Genomic DNA, 12,808 nt, shown 5'->3' on the forward strand with positions numbered 1-12,808 from the left:
GGGTTCTGTTGCCGGCAGGTGACATCATCGCCTGGGGTTCGTGCTGAGGTCCCTTCCCCAAAACTTCCCAAGGGAATCTCTGGGTTTCTGACTGCTCGACCACCCCCCTTAGGCCATGTGCAGGCACAGAGACGCCCACACAGCCCAGCCCACAGCCCTGGGGAGGCCTGGGTGCAGCCAGGGCCTGAGCTCCGAGGGCCCTGCTGCTCTCAGACCAGGCTCCTTCTTCTCATAAGTGGTGTGGCCCTGGACAAGCATATGCCCCTCAGGGTTTCCCCAGTCTCTCCATCTGCAGAGTGGGGGTCATTCTCCCATCTGCTTCCTAGGTCTGTCGGCCTACGAGCAGCTCCATGCCTTTCCACCTGGGGCCGATATCACGTGGAGCTCGTGCGCTGAGACTTCAGAAAGAAAGATTCCATCCAGGGCTGACATAGCACAGAATGGGGCAGAACGAGGCCTGGATGTGCCGTGGTACCCAGGAAAAGGCACTCCCCCTCCTGACTGTTTTGAGACCCCGCATCCAAGTTGGAGGACCGAAAGGAAGACTCGAAGGTCTCCCTCTCTTGTAGAAAAGAGTAGCCAACTTTCTGGTCCTGTTTCCATTGAGATTCTGTTCAAGTGTCCCAGCTCGGCTTCTGCGGGTGGCTGAGCTTCTAATGGCTCCCTGCGTTCTTGTCTTTTCCTCTGCAAACCTTCCGTCCTTTTCCCCCTTCTGGGGTGGATGGGCGCTGTCATTGCTTCTACCTTCGAGACAGATTGAGGAAAAGTCTGGACCATCGACTCCTTTCCTCTCTTTGGTTCTGTGTCTCTCTCTGGCTGTGTCCCTCTCTTTTCCTTTCTCAATTCCCTCTGTGTCTTCCTCTTTCTCTCTCGTGTGTGAATGGATGGATGCTAGGAATTCCACATGTATATGATTAGATGAGGGTTATGTTTTAGGGATAGGTTAGAGGGAGAGAAAGGCTTCAGGTCGGAGTTGGTCATAGGGGAAGGGTCAAGGGTGGTGGTGGTGTTTCTTGGAATCTGAGTGCTGTGCATTCTTCGTCTCTTTCCATATGAACCCCTTCTCAGATACACCACTTGGAAGGAGTCTCTCGTGTTCCGTTTCCTATCTTTTGCATTTGTGAATGCTTAGCTTCTCTGTTGTGAAGAGGTTCCATTGGATGGAAACCCATTGGTGTACTTCGTGTACCTCTTTCCCTTAATTGAAGAGACCCATTTCTACCTCCGCCCAGCAAATGGCAAGGAGACTCTGATGTTAAGGAGCCTTTGACCTACGCTTCTTTCTAGCTATCTCATGACATCAGTCTTTAGGGTGAGGTTTTTCCCCAATATTGAGGTGGTCTGAGATCCAAACCAATAGCGTTCTTCAGATGTAGCTGTCTGGGTTTCCCATGGACATTGATTGAAGAGGCTTTCTTGTTCCCATTTGGATAATCTCCCCTTCTGTGTCAGAGATGAGTTGACGATGGATGCTGGGGTTTGTTTCTGGACCCTCAACTTTATTCCATCGATCTGGATCTGTGTGTGTTGCTGTATTCCCAATAGCATACTGTCCTGCCGCTGCTGCTGCTGCTGCTAAGTCACTTCAGTCGTGTCAGACTCTGCGCGACCCCATGGCCTGCAGCCTACCAGGCTCCTCCGTCCAGGGCATTTTCCAGGCAAGAGTACTGGAGTGGGTCGCCATTGCCTTCTCCGATACTCTCCTGAGGATCCTAGTTTGGTCGTCTAATTTCCTTTCACACAACCTTGGATGTCCGTATCGGGGCCTTTTCGTCGGATTGTATTGACAATTTAGGCTCTTTTCTGTTTCCGTAACCCCTTTTGCAATTCTCTGTTCGGTGCGAAAATGCATTGGCATTTTGGGAGGAATAGCATCGAAGCTGTGGATTGCCTTGTGGGGCTGTGACATCATTTTACCAATAGGAATTTTTCAAGCCCTGAGCACAGCTTCTCTCTCCAGTGATTGGTGTGGGCTTGATCTTCCTTCTTCCATCTCTCGCCGTTTTGTGAGAACAGGTGCATCCTTCCCTTCTGGGTTAGATGGACTCGTGGATATCACTTCAGTGCATGGCATTGTCAGTGGGGGTGATAATTCCCTTCTCATTGGAAGACTTTGCTGTGAGTATTAGAAATGCAAGTGACTTCTCTTCCCCTTCCTCCCTGTCCATCTCTCAGAGCCACCGGGAAACAGAGGCCTCATCCACGGTCACACAGGCCTGAGGGGGTGCAACTAGACTGTTGTTTCTTCAGGCCCTCAGTGCTGGACATCATCCGGGATCCTCTGTGTGTGTCTTCCTCAGTCTGGTGTCCCTTCAGACCTTTCCCTAGTTTTCACAGGCTTGTTGTGTTGGTGTTCTTTGTCTGTTTGGAGACGCATCCTTGATAAGCTTTGTGTTTCCACTCATTCGTCTGGCGATGTATGACCTGTCTTTTGCTTTTGTCATGAGGTCTTTCCCACAGTAGATATCTTTGATTTTGCCAAGTCCACTGTATTCTCTGGGTTTTTTTGTGGACTGCCTTTTAGTTTTGTGTGTGAAGACTCAAAGCACGTGTCCGGTTTCTGCTCATTGTTCTTCTAGATTGGTGACAAGTTTTCACGGAAAGTTTGTCTAGGGATAAGTGGAAGTGAACTCGGTGTAAGGTGTCAAGTCTCCATCTCCATTCATGTCATCCCCTGCAGTTTCCAATTCCCTGTTCCTGAGTGGTTTTGGAGACCTTGTGGGGAGTTTGGTTGCATTGGAGTTTGCATTACCACCTTGATTCGATTCACACTGTTCTGCCGTCAGGGACACTGTCAAGGGGGAGTGAGGAGCAGCCTGCACTTCCAGCAGTGACCACACGGTGGGGCGAGTGCTGCTCTCCCCTCTGGGAGCCCCAGGCCACAGGCATCCCAGTGAGGAGCCAGCTCTGTGCTCAGCTGAAAGGAGTTAGTCTCTCAGGGGCCTCTGAGCCCTTGCCTTTGGATCACCCAGGGTGGGCATTGACTGGGACAGAAAAAATTGCCCTGAATTCCATGGACGGAAGAGCCTGGCTGTGTAGAGTTCGTGGGTTGCCGTGAATCAGACACAACTGAGGACAGAAAAATTCAATACATTAAAACACTTTTGGGGGGTGGGGGTGAGTGAAAGGGGGTGATGTGGGTTTTTTTGTCTTATATAACAGCCAAGGGAAATCTAGTTTAAACCTAAATTCACATAGACGGGAAAGGTATAGCTCTCCGTCACCCTATTAAAAAAAAAAAAAAAACTACTAAACTTTTCTGAAAGTTTATTTACTAGCTTCCTTGAGCAGTTCATGGTGAAGCATTTTTTTTTTTTTCTGTGACATTGGCCTCATTAAAAAGTACGGTTTGCCTTTACTGGATAATTTTGTTCATTGGTTTCTTAGGGAACCTTGGTAATATTTGAGTTTCCTGGGGAGTATGGTCACATGACCTGGCCCTGGCCAATCGGTGCGTTCCACCTCCCTGGCCACTGTGATTGGCTCCGGGCTGGGGCAGTGCCCAATCGGGGCCCAGGGCCGGGCCTGACGTTGGAAGCCAGGGGAAGACGAGCTGTCGTCCTGCTGGGGTAGGGGAAGGGGTGGGGCCTGGGGAGGTCAGGCTCCAGCAGTGGGAGGGGCGTGAGGTCCGCCTGCGGCAGTTGGTGACCTTCCCGCTCCCCTCAGGGCAGAGCCGCGGGCCTGAGAATGAGGGCGCTGCTGAGCCCAGGGGCTGGGATGGCCCGTTGCTGCTGTGGTCCCAGAGCTCCACCCGAGACCTGAGGGAAACCTTCTGCCCGTGAGTCCTCTCCCGCTTGTCTGTCAGCTTGTTTGAAGCATGCTGGGTTTTCTGCCCAGCTGGCTAAGGGGAGTCCCTGGAAATGCAAGGGTGTGGGTTTTGGCAGACTTCAGGGAAGACATGCCAGATGAGCCTGGGAGACTCCAGCTTAATCTGGATTCAGGAGATATCTCTTCGGGCCAGCTAGTAATTGTAGGATAAGCCTAATGAGTCTTCACAGGATGAAGAGAGTAACGTGCCAAGGTAGCATTCGATGTCCTCATTCGAGAGGATGAAGCTGGTGCTCAGAGAAGGGGGGAACTTGGCCACAGCAAGGAGGTGTGCACCCAGACAGAACCCCCAGATCCGGCCATTGGAGCTCAGGGAGGCCACTGGTGTGGCTTGTCCCTGTGGCAGGGGCCGAGGCACGCAGCCCACCCTGATTCCTGTGGGGGCCTGACTTGGGAAGTGCCATCTGGTAGCTTTGAGACTCACCAAACCAAATTGCACTGGAGAGAGGAGGGACACCTTCCTTCATCCACCCCCCACCCCCGCCGGCTTCCCACATACCCTGACCCCTTTCTCTCGATTTCGGAGCCATTTCCAGAGTCCCGCTCATATGACCTCATTCGAAGTGCACTGTGGACGAGCTGCCATCTGCAGCTGCTACCACAGCAGCCAAGGGCTTTAGCTCCCGAGTACCTCCCTTCCTTTGGAACTTGGGGGCCCTCTACTCCCCACTTGCACACCACAGACCTTTGCTGAGGATTGTGGGGACCCTCACTCAGTTTGCAGCACGTTGTAGCCATCCCTGTCCTCCCTTGAAACTCAGCTTGTGAGCTCCTTTGGAGCAGCGTGGCCCACCTGGCTGCAACGGAAGAGACACAGCTGACAGTGAAACAACAGCTTAGATCTGAGAGCCGGAAAGCTCTGTCAAAAGGGACCTCCCTCTTCACGCCGTAGAGGCTGTAGGAGCCGCCAGGGTTTCGGAACCAGTGCTGGGGCCAAAATGACTCCACAGCTGTTTTCCTTCCTGGGGAGGGTTCTGGCTTGAGTGGGAATGGCTCAAGTCTAAGGTTCTGAAAGCCCACTGTGTGCAGATGCACGGTACACAGAGAGGAGAAGGTGGAGTCCTGCCCTGGAGGTGGTCACAGCTCACGGATGAGCCAGGCAGGCAGGCAGGCAGGGCATGAGAACACCTGAGCTGCCTTCATGAGTGAATGGTGTGGGGGCAGAGGAAGAGAAGCCGGTCTGCTCCCTCATGTGGTGCCCAGGGCAGGTTGTCCCCAGAGGAAACCCTTACGACGGAGAGGAGAATCCCTGCTGTTTCCCAAGGGGTTCCGTCGGTGCGTGTCTTCCCCGGAGCGCTCAGGCCGTCTCTAAAGTACACTGGCCATGGGCATTGCCTCTCCTTGGAACTTCCCATGTGTTTCTCTTTTTTATGGAACAGTGATTTTCTAGAGGGGTTCTGGGCCACAAGGATGTTGGGTCATTTTCTAGCCTTCTGTCATGAAGAACGCTTTCCTGGGCGTTGGGGTGGTTTGTTGTTCCAGCTCCCTTTCTTGGCTTCTTTTGGGAGCTGGTGCAACAAGACGAGCTCAGCCTCTGCCTTCTGGCGGAGATGTCACCCTTGAAACAGCAATGCCTGCCTGGAGATAATGATGGCAGTGGCCAAAAGGGCTTCGTTTGGCACATGGTATCTTGAAAGGACGTACACCGTCCTTTCAGATATCAAAGGCTAGTTCAAATGACATAAAAATGAGAACTCTCCAATGGAGTCTTACAGTAGGTGGAGAGTCCGAAAAACACTGCTTCAGTCATTTCACGGAGAGTCATTGATTGGGGACACCAAGAATATAGGAAGGAATGCACAAAGAAAAGATGAAATTGTGTTCAGGATCGGGGGAAGGGATGAACAGGGCGTGCTTGCCTTGAATCCAGGCTTTGTTGGGGGGTGGGGCATAAAGATCAAATGGGTCTGAAACTACCAAGTGGTGATGGTAACACAGTATCACCAGAGTTACACAACAGTGTTCCCAAATTGCAACAATGATGAGAAAGTTTACGAATCCCAACTTAACCAACAAAAATACAGGAAACCATACAAAAAAGAAAACATCACCAGAAAGGTGGAAACAAACCAAATGCAAAGCAGTTCAGGGGAAAGGAACTCCATGTCCCCTGGGGGCAGACCGAGTTGCCGGCGTCCACGGTGAGCAGACAGGGATGGAGGCTGCAGAGCCGACCGCTCCCCTGGACGTGGTGTTTCCGGCAAGGGCTCTGGGTGTCTGTCCAGAGCGGGGGCTCGTTCTCCCTGCAGGGGTGGGTGAGTCATCGTGGGCGTCTGGGTGTTGCGCGGGAGCCAGGGCAGGCTCTCCCTGCCGAGGCGGTGACTCCTCCTCTGCCTCGGGTTGTCCTGCCAGAGCCCGAGCAGGTACAGGTGCACGTGGAGGTGGAGGTTCTGGCTGAGGGGGTGGGACATCAGTGCCTGGGGCTGGGGGTCCTGCAGGCACGGAGATCCGATCTGCCCAGTGTGCTGGCCAGTACCCAGCTGGCCTGGTGTCTCTGCGAGGGCAAGTCTCGGTTCTCCATCTGCCCTCGGTGGATCCCTGGGTCCTGCACCTGGAGCCACCACCTCTGTAGGGACAGGTCTGGGAAGTGGAGCCTGGTTCCAGTTGGAGGTCAGTGCTAGAGCTGGGGGAGAAGCAAAGTTTGCCCACAGGCCAGCCTTGGCATGTGCGTATCCCGGGACAGAAAGCTTCCAAGAGATTCCCAAAGAATACCCAGCGTCGGATGTCTTTTGGGACTGAAGTGTGCAAGACGGGGGGCGGGGGGTGTGAGGCCAGTGCTTGCTGCAGGCCCAGCAGCAGCTTTCGGGGACTCGTCCCTGTGTAGCTCAGCACCCCGTCCCCACACACTCCCGTGCAGCAGCCCCAGCGTCCTCACCTCTGTGCTCTGGCGTGCTGGGCTCCAGGTCCTCCTGCTGCCTCAGAGGCCGGGGTTCTCGGGACTCTGGGTCGGAGCCGGGTGTGCTGAGCTCCGTGGCAGCCTCAGACTGGGCCGGCGGGTGTATCCTAGGCGGTGTCTCTGCAGCAGGCCTTCCCCGCCTCCTCTTCTCCCCCGGTGGGGCTGATGCCTCCGTGGGCACGCTCACCTGGAGCCTGCACTGGGCCTCAGGGGCGGGGGGGTGGTGCTCCGACCCCTCCCTCCGGGAGGTGGATGGGGTGTCCCCGTCCTCGGCCTCATCACGTGGGAAGCTCTGCAACGACAGTGACCGTCAGCCAGCCATGCTGGGAGTTTTCCAAGCTGGGCCTGGCCAGTGGAACCGCTGCTTCTGCCTGCTCGAACTTCTCTTCCCAGAAGGGTCAGAGACGTGTGTCTGCTCAGATCCCCACCCGGGAGGAAAGAGACCCACCTGTGGGTGTGAGGTCAGCCTGGGCGGCCGCCGCTGCCCGCACACTCCCCATCGGGCCCAGCCTGCTCTCCCCTGGGGTGTGGACACAACTTGTCCGCAGGCTTCTGACCCCACATCCGCCTGGGCTTCCTTGAGGGAGACACACCCCGAGAAACCCGCATCCACACACACAGGCAAAGGACCCGGTGTTTCCGGGTGGCATGGGCGAGGTGGCCTGGCCCGGCCTGGGGCTCCCCGTGTTACCTTTCTGTTTCTCCGGGCAAACGGCCAGAGGCCTCTCGGGGGTGTCCTGAGCCAACGTCGACAGGGTGCCCACGCACACTGCCTGTGAGCTCTCCTGAGGCCCCGGCCTCTGGGCATGGGCAAACAGCAGAACATCCTGGCAGCAAGTGATCTGGCTGGGGGCTCCCCTCCGCTCTGGAGGCCTGGATACCCGGGTTGCGGGTTCTGTTGGGTTCTGTTGCCGGCAGGTGACATCATCGCCTGGGGTTCGTGCTGAGGTCCCTTCCCCAAAACTTCCCAAGGGAATCTCTGGGTTTCTGACTGCTCGACCACCCCCCTTAGGCCATGTGCAGGCACAGAGACGCCCACACAGCCCAGCCCACAGCCCTGGGGAGGCCTGGGTGCAGCCAGGGCCTGAGCTCCGAGGGCCCTGCTGCTCTCAGACCAGGCTCCTTCTTCTCATAAGTGGTGTGGCCCTGGACAAGCATATGCCCCTCAGGGTTTCCCCAGTCTCTCCATCTGCAGAGTGGGGGTCATTCTCCCATCTGCTTCCTAGGTCTGTCGGCCTACGAGCAGCTCCATGCCTTTCCACCTGGGGCCGATATCACGTGGAGCTCGTGCGCTGAGACTTCAGAAAGAAAGATTCCATCCAGGGCTGACATAGCACAGAATGGGGCAGAACGAGGCCTGGATGTGCCGTGGTACCCAGGAAAAGGCACTCCCCCTCCTGACTGTTTTGAGACCCCGCATCCAAGTTGGAGGACCGAAAGGAAGACTCGAAGGTCTCCCTCTCTTGTAGAAAAGAGTAGCCAACTTTCTGGTCCTGTTTCCATTGAGATTCTGTTCAAGTGTCCCAGCTCGGCTTCTGCGGGTGGCTGAGCTTCTAATGGCTCCCTGCGTTCTTGTCTTTTCCTCTGCAAACCTTCCGTCCTTTTCCCCCTTCTGGGGTGGATGGGCGCTGTCATTGCTTCTACCTTCGAGACAGATTGAGGAAAAGTCTGGACCATCGACTCCTTTCCTCTCTTTGGTTCCGTGTCTCTCTCTGGCTGTGTCCCTCTCTTTTCCTTTCTCAATTCCCTCTGTGTCTTCCTCTTTCTCTCTCGTGTGTGAATGGATGGATGCTAGGAATTCCACATGTATATGATTAGATGAGGGTTATGTTTTAGGGATAGGTTAGAGGGAGAGAAAGGCTTCAGGTCGGAGTTGGTCATAGGGGAAGGGTCAAGGGTGGTGGTGGTGTTTCTTGGAATCTGAGTGCTGTGCATTCTTCGTCTCTTTCCATATGAACCCCTTCTCAGATACACCACTTGGAAGGAGTCTCTCGTGTTCCGTTTCCTATCTTTTGCATTTGTGAATGCTTAGCTTCTCTGTTGTGAAGAGGTTCCATTGGATGGAAACCCATTGGTGTACTTCGTGTACCTCTTTCCCTTAATTGAAGAGACCCATTTCTACCTCCGCCCAGCAAATGGCAAGGAGACTCTGATGTTAAGGAGCCTTTGACCTACGCTTCTTTCTAGCTATCTCATGACATCAGTCTTTAGGGTGAGGTTTTTCCCCAATATTGAGGTGGTCTGAGATCCAAACCAATAGCGTTCTTCAGATGTAGCTGTCTGGGTTTCCCATGGACATTGATTGAAGAGGCTTTCTTGTTCCCATTTGGATAATCTCCCCTTCTGTGTCAGAGATGAGTTGACGATGGATGCTGGGGTTTGTTTCTGGACCCTCAACTTTATTCCATCGATCTGGATCTGTGTGTGTTGTTGTATTCCCAATAGCATACTGTCCTGCCGCTGCTGCTGCTGCTGCTAAGTCACTTCAGTCGTGTCAGACTCTGCGCGACCCCATGGCCTGCAGCCTACCAGGCTCCTCCGTCCAGGGCATTTTCCAGGCAAGAGTACTGGAGTGGGTCGCCATTGCCTTCTCCGATACTCTCCTGAGGATCCTAGTTTGGTCGTCTAATTTCCTTTCACACAACCTTGGATGTCCGTATCGGGGCCTTTTCGTCGGATTGTATTGACAATTTAGGCTCTTTTCTGTTTCCGTAACCCCTTTTGCAATTCTTTGTTCGGTGCGAAAATGCTTTGGCATTTTGGGAGGAATAGCATCGAAGCTGTGGATTGCCTTGTGGGGCTGTGACATCATTTTACCAATAGGAATTTTTCAAGCCCTGAGCACAGCTTCTCTCTCCAGTGATTGGTGTGGGCTTGATCTTCCTTCTTCCATCTCTCGCCGTTTTGTGAGAACAGGTGCATCCTTCCCTTCTGGGTTAGATGGACTCGTGGATATCACTTCAGTGCATGGCATTGTCAGTGGGGGTGATAATTCCCTTCTCATTGGAAGACTTTGCTGTGAGTATTAGAAATGCAAGTGACTTCTCTTCCCCTTCCTCCCTGTCCATCTCTCAGAGCCACCGGGAAACAGAGGCCTCATCCACGGTCACACAGGCCTGAGGGGGTGCAACTAGACTGTTGTTTCTTCAGGACCTCAGTGCTGGACATCATCCGGGATCCTCTGTGTGTGTCTTCCTCAGTCTGGTGTCCCTTCAGACCTTTCCCTAGTTTTCACAGGCTTGTTGTGTTGGTGTTCTTTGTCTGTTTGGAGACACATCCTTGATAAGCTTTGTGTTTCCACTCATTCGTCTGGCGATGTATGACCTGTCTTTTGCTTTTGTCATGAGGTCTTTCCCACAGTAGATATCTTTGATTTTGCCAAGTCCACTGTATTCTCTGGGTTTTTTTGTGGACTGCCTTTTAGTTTTGTGTGTGAAGACTCAAAGCACGTGTCCGGTTTCTGCTCATTGTTCTTCTAGATTGGTGACAAGTTTTCACGGAAAGTTTGTCTAGGGATAAGTGGAAGTGAACTCGGTGTAAGGTGTCAAGTCTCCATCTCCATTCATGTCATCCCCTGCAGTTTCCAATTCCCTGTTCCTGAGTGGTTTTGGAGACCTTGTGGGAAGTTTGGTTGCATTGGAGTTTGCATTACCACCTTGATTCGATTCACACTGTTCTGCCGTCAGGGACACTGTCAAGGGGGAGTGAGGAGCAGCCTGCACTTCCAGCAGTGACCACACGGTGGGGCGAGTGCTGCTCTCCCCTCTGGGAGCCCCAGGCCACAGGCATCCCAGTGAGGAGCCAGCTCTGTGCTCAGCTGAAAGGAGTTAGTCTCTCAGGGGCCTCTGAGCCCTTGCCTTTGGATCACCCAGGGTGGGCATTGACTGGGACAGAAAAAATTGCCCTGAATTCCATGGACGGAAGAGCCTGGCTGTGTAGAGTTCGTGGGTTGCCGTGAATCAGACACAACTGAGGACAGAAAAATTCAATACATTAAAACACTTTTGGGGGGTGGGGGTGAGTGAAAGGGGGTGATGTGGGGTTTTTTGTCTTATATAACAGCCAAGGGAAATCTAGTTTAAACCTAAATTCACATAGACGGGAAAGGTATAGCTCTCCGTCACCCTATTAAAAAAAAAAAAAAAAACTACTAAACTTTTCTGAAAGTTTATTTACTAGCTTCCTTGAGCAGTTCATGGTGAAGCTTTTTTTTTTTTTTTCTGTGACATTGGCCTCATTAAAAAGTACGGTTTGCCTTTACTGGATAATTTTGTTCATTGGTTTCTTAGGGAACCTTGGTAATATTTGAGTTTCCTGGGGAGTATGGTCACATGACCTGGCCCTGGCCAATCGGTGCGTTCCACCTCCCTGGCCACTGTGATTAGCTCCGGGCTGGGGCAGTGCCCAATCGGGGCCCAGGGCCGGGCCTGACGTTGGAAGCCAGGGGAAGACGAGCTGTCGTCCTGCTGGGGTAGGGGAAGGGGTGGGGCCGGGGGAGGTCAGGCTCCAGCAGTGGGAGGGGCGTGAGGTCCGCCTGCGGCAGTTGGTGACCTTCCCGCTCCCCTCAGGGCAGAGCCGCCGGCCTGAGAATGAGGGCGCTGCTGAGCCCAGGGGCTGGGATGGCCCGTTGCTGCTGTGGTCCCAGAGCTCCACCCGAGACCTGAGGGAAACCTTCTGCCCGTGAGTCCTCTCCCGCTTGTCTGTCAGCTTGTTTGAAGCATGCTGGGTTTTCTGCCCAGCTGGCTAAGGGGAGTCCCTGGAAATGCAAGGGTGTGGGTTTTGGCAGACTTCAGGGAAGACATGCCAGATGAGCCTGGGAGACTCCAGCTTAATCTGGATTCAGGAGATATCTCTTCGGGCCAGCTAGTAATTGTAGGATAAGCCTAATGAGTCTTCACAGGATGAAGAGAGTAACGTGCCAAGGTAGCATTCGATGTCCTCATTCGAGAGGATGAAGCTGGTGCTCAGAGAAGGGGGGAACTTGGCCACAGCAAGGAGGTGTGCACCCAGACAGAACCCCCAGATCCGGCCATTGGAGCTCAGGGAGGCCACTGGTGTGGCTTGTCCCTGTGGCAGGGGCCGAGGCACGCAGCCCACCCTGATTCCTGTGGGGGCCTGACTTGGGAAGTGCCATCTGGTAGCTTTGAGACTCACCAAACCAAATTGCACTGGAGAGAGGAGGGACACCTTCCTTCATCCACCCCCCACCCCCGCCGGCTTCCCACATACCCTGACCCCTTTCTCTCGATTTCGGAGCCATTTCCAGAGTCCCGCTCATATGACCTCATTCGAAGTGCACTGTGGACGAGCTGCCATCTGCAGCTGCTACCACAGCAGCCAAGGGCTTTAGCTCCCGAGTACCTCCCTTCCTTTGGAACTTGGGGGCCCTCTACTCCCCACTTGCACACCACAGACCTTTGCTGAGGATTGTGGGGACCCTCACTCAGTTTGCAGCACGTTGTAGCCATCCCTGTCCTCCCTTGAAACTCAGCTTGTGAGCTCCTTTGGAGCAGCGTGGCCCACCTGGCTGCAACGGAAGAGACACAGCTGACAGTGAAACAACAGCTTAGATCTGAGAGCCGGAAAGCTCTGTCAAAAGGGACCTCCCTCTTCACGCCGTAGAGGCTGTAGGAGCCGCCAGGGTTTCGGAACCAGTGCTGGGGCCAAAATGACTCCACAGCTGTTTTCCTTCCTGGGGAGGGTTCTGGCTTGAGTGGGAATGGCTCAAGTCTAAGGTTCTGAAAGCCCACTGTGTGCAGATGCACGGTACACAGAGAGGAGAAGGTGGAGTCCTGCCCTGGAGGTGGTCACAGCTCACGGATGAGCCAGGCAGGCAGGCAGGCAGGGCATGAGAACACCTGAGCTGCCTTCATGAGTGAATGGTGTGGGGGCAGAGGAAGAGAAGCCGGTCTGCTCCCTCATGTGGTGCCCAGGGCAGGTTGTCCCCAGAGGAAACCCTTACGACGGTGAGGAGAATCCCTGCTGTTTCCCAAGGGGTTCCGTCGGTGCGTGTCTTCCCCGGAGCGCTCAGGCCGTCTCTAAAGTACACTGGCCATGGGCATTGCCTCTCCTTGGAACTTCCCA

General features: G+C 54.1%; 1 long non-coding RNA gene across 1 annotated transcript; it reads left to right on the top strand.

Annotated features, from left to right (window-relative positions):
• Positions 1-3,533: 3,533 nt before the first annotated feature.
• LOC145534167 (uncharacterized) lies at positions 3,534-5,873 on the top strand. Its single transcript, XR_014074300.1, has 2 exons — positions 3,534-3,569; positions 3,667-5,873. It is a non-coding gene; the product is annotated as an uncharacterized LOC145534167 (long non-coding RNA).
• Positions 5,874-12,808: the final 6,935 nt, after the last annotated feature.

Source organism: Giraffa tippelskirchi, chromosome 14 (genome assembly GCF_054371585.1).
Source record: "Giraffa tippelskirchi isolate mGirTip1 chromosome 14, T2T-mGirTip1v1.2.pri, whole genome shotgun sequence".
Taxonomy (NCBI): Eukaryota; Metazoa; Chordata; class Mammalia; order Artiodactyla; family Giraffidae; genus Giraffa; species Giraffa tippelskirchi.